Here is a 4551-nt window from a genome sequence, read left to right on the forward strand (position 1 = left end):
ATTTCATGTCATTCCGAGGTGTAATTTGTAAAATATTTAGAAAATAAAGTTGTGGTTACTCCCGGAAAATCACCTGTTGAATTGTCATATCCCTAAAAAAAACTCACGCAGATTTCATTACATAGCCTAGTGGTATTCACGCTTGCATCCCAATGGGAAAACAGAAGCCACGCTGGTTCGAATCCACATGGTTGCAGTGCCACAATTTTGGAAATATCTGGCAGAAATAGATTATTTATTTTGTGCATTACCAACACACACGTGCAGCCAAGGGAAAATGTGTTACACTGTAGAGTCCAAAACACGATTTCACGAGTTGTTGTCGACATGCTGCACACTGGATTCGAACCCGCGTGGCTCGCGTCTTCCCATTGATAGACAAGCGTAAATACCCCTAGGCTATGAAATGAAATTCGCACCAAAAATTAAGTACTTGACATGTACACTGGTGCATTTCCGGGAGTAACAAATACTTTCTAATCTAAATATTTCACAAATTACACATCGAAATGACACGAAATTCAATCGGTATACAGCTAAAAGTATATTATTAGTGTGGGATTCATCAGATTCCAAGGATATGACATTTTTTTTCACGAACAAATGACATGACGTGAATTTGTGTTCTGAACACTCTCGCAGCTGTATCATGACTTTGTGTGCATGTCGATTGATTTTCAGCGCTTTTGCACCACAGGATTAAAAGATATTGACACATTTGTGGTCAAATATGTACTACAAGTTTAGCTAATGGGTGGAGTCACACTCTGAAGTAGACTAGCGCTGTGTGTTACTTGGGGTGGCTGAGGTGATGTCTGGACTCAATGGATCTACTCCAGCTGTACTTCAACTTCACTGTCCAGATACGGATAGGAGGCGCCTCACTTTCAAAGTCACCACTACTTCAGAGTGCACATTACTCCAAGCAGTAGTTACTTTGTGTGCTAACGTTCGAGACACAAGAGTTAGCAACTTTTATAGTATCTACTATACAACATTGCTAACCGACTAGCTACTTCGGCTTTGAGAGATGCACCCCTGATTAGACAGCCCTGCTCAGCTCAACACAGTGCAACACAGCACGGCACAGCACAGCCAGGTTTAGGTGGAAAACTGGTATTAGAGTGTAACCTTGGAATTGTACTCAGCTCACACAGTGCTGTGGATGCACCCTGTGTATACACCCTGTTTGCTTTGAGGCGAGAGTGGAGCTCTTCCAACCTACATGTGACTTCCTGAATATGGTTGTTTATTTTATAAAAAAGTCAGAAACTAAATCAGGGTGAATACATTAATAAGCACAATCATGCAGTACGTCTTCAATGTTTTGCTACTATTCACACATTTTTTTTGTCACGCACACAACAATAGTGAATGAAATGGCTGCTTGATATGCGACGATGTATGGCTACACAGTTGCTGAATAAGGAAGTTTATGTGCAATTTGTTTATTTATACTCTCTGAAGCAGTGATATAGAACAAACATTTCTCATATAGTTGTCCATTTTTGCAGCTCTTTCATTTTCCAGCTTGAGGTTGATAAAGTACATCCATCCATCCATCCATCCATCCATTCATCCATCCATCCACCAATCCATCCATCCATCTATCCATCTCATTCATTCCCTCCACTTCATCCATCCACTCAATCATTTCATCTATCCATTATCCATCCACTGTCACAGGTTGGGTGTTGTGTTTACAGGTAAGAACACATTTTCATTCAATGTTCATTCTTAGCCGTTTTGAAAGTAAACTCTTACTCTGGAATAAACTTTTGTATACCATTTTGTAACTACTATACATATCATTTACTGTATCATTCACCTTTTTTATAATCTTTGACCTCCCTTTAAGCTCAATGTCAAACGACATTTTTGTGTTGAGAAGATTGTGGGTGTTTGCCACATAAATGCTGACTCATGTTTACTGTCTTGAGGACTCTGAGTGCTGTCAAACGATAGCAAAAGAGTAGAGCAAGAAGCTTTTGACATACCAGGAAACTTTACATTTACCAGGGTGGAATATGTGTGTGCGCGAGAGAGAGAGTGGATACGAAAGAGCCTGTATAGATGCGATATTCTGGCTTATGGAAAGTGTCTGCAATGTTCAGCGAAATTATGATAAACGAAGGCTCCCTGTCAAATAAACAAACACAAACACACAAGTGTGAGCACAAGCACGCACGCACACACGCACGCGCGCACACACACACACACACACACACACACACACACACACACACACACACACACACACACACACACACACACACACACACACATAAATACACACACACACACACACACACACACTCAAGAGCAGGCAGTAAAGATAAAAGATGGCTGAGACACCTTGTTATGCCATGCTCTGCAAAGTCAGGCAGGGATCTATACATTATGACACCACAGTGAAATGTCAGGACTAATTGTCATGTTTTACAGGCGCCATTGTTCTCACCTCAAACATACAGCAGTAAGAAGAAGGTTCACATGAAGAGTTTGTTTCCAAATCACTACAGTATATATTAATTTTAACGTAAAAATACTTGCTTTTATTTTGCTAATACTGATACAATTGTTGATTTGGTGTCTGAATTTGTCATGGAAAAAAGAGATAACATTAACTACATTTCAATTGCCACAATGCTACATGAAAAAAAAAGCTTTTTGAAAATTATACAAAAATGTATTTTATTGCATTTTGGAAACAAATTCTTCACATGCTCTGCTACTCCATCATATGCAGTTCTCCATTTATTTAGATGCTAAAAAAGAGTGTTGCATCCATACAATAAGCTGATTGTGTCCCCTAAACAGCTTTAGAGGGCTGACATTACCCATACCTCGATCTACTGCAACAACAAAAACAAATACTGTACATACACACATTTTGCACATGGCTTAATCTGTCTTTTTCATTCTACCACAATTCTAAAACTGAGATCCACTCCATACATTATGAAAGGGAGCAAATGTATTTCTTCGTGGGAAAGCTGGACGAAGACTGTGAGGCCTTTATGCTTTTTTGTTCAAATTCCAGCGTTCGATTATCCTGAGAGCACATTGCAGCACATCAAAAGAAGCAGCCAGAGCCTTGAGCATGCCACAAACAAACCACAGAACAAACAATTTAGCGGCTTCATACACCAGAGCTCAGGCATAAAGGAATGTGTCTTTCAAGATCACTGTCGATAATCGAGACCTGTGATTTCACCGGATCGCTGTTGTGTGTTTTGTTGTAATATAGATGTGAAGTGGGCCTTGTGCAGGGGCGGTTCTAAGGGGTGGCAGGGGGTGGCATTTGCCCCCCCAGAAATATGATTTGCCACCCCAATTAAGAGCCCTGGTTGTGACCAATAGCCTTAATGCTTGACATCATTTCAGACATAGAACGATTCACTGTATCACATAAGTGTGTGTGTCCATTATATAGCGTTTATAATTTTCTCTTAGTGTAGGAGCATGCCCCCCTGAAATACACTTCGCCACCCCTTTGCCACCCCAAGTATAAATGTCTGGAACCGCCCCTGGCCTTGTGTGTTGGCTGCTGGAGGCCTGATCATGATAACAGGGAAACATTTGCATTTGTGTTGCAAAGGGCGTAACTCAGTGTGTTTCACACAGTGTCACAAAGGAACACAGAACAGAGAGAACATGGTGAGCTTTGTTATAGTCCAAAAGTGTCATTCGAAATCAGTCAGGGTGCTTTGTAGCTCTGACATATTACAAGTTGTTGTGAGTGTGAATGTGTGTGTGTGTGTGTGTGCGTGCGTGTGTGTGCGTGTGTGTGCGTGTGTGTGTGTGTGTGTGTGTGTGTGTGTGTGTGTGTGTGTGTGTGTGTGTGTGTGTGTGTGTGTGTGTGTGTGTGTGTGTGTGTGTGTCTGCGTGTGCGTGAGTGTGAATGTGTGTGTGTGTGTGTGTGTGTGTGTGTGTGTGTGTGTGTGTGTGTGTGTGTGTGTGTGTGTGTGTGTGTGTGTGTGTGTGTTTATTTGTGTGCGTGTGTGTGTGTGTTTGCGTGCGCGCATGGTGCGTGCCTGCATGGTGCGTGCGTGACTGTGCCTATGACTGTATGAGTGTGTCAGTCAGGGTGCTGCATAGCTTCAACAGGCCTACTCACAAGGCTCCTCAGTGAGAAGGCCTCCTCACTATGGACGCCCTGGGCCGTTTGTGATCTCCGTGCAAACAGAGTGGTGGGGTGGAGTGCAGTGCAGTGATAGCCTGCCTACGCACACCCGTCTCCCCCTACAGTGGTAGCCATGTGTCGACTTCAATATACTCAGTAGAGCTGGTGGTCAGCAGAGCACCAAGCAGCATCCTCCATCCCCATTGGTTACTTGATTACAGTTTTGTTTTCGTATCATAACCAAATAACACAAGTTAAAATGTTTAAAAAATAGGCAATATTTAGGTAAATGTGTGGTGTAATATCATTTAAGTGTCTCATTCCTGTGACTCTGGGTTTTCAGACAGCAAAGTGGTTAGCCTCAGTATATAGCACACCTCAAGAATGCAGCTAGCATAGCACAGTCTAGCTGGTGTCCACCATAC

This window comes from Engraulis encrasicolus, chromosome 5, assembly GCF_034702125.1.
Source record: "Engraulis encrasicolus isolate BLACKSEA-1 chromosome 5, IST_EnEncr_1.0, whole genome shotgun sequence".
Lineage (NCBI taxonomy): Eukaryota > Metazoa > Chordata > Actinopteri > Clupeiformes > Engraulidae > Engraulis > Engraulis encrasicolus.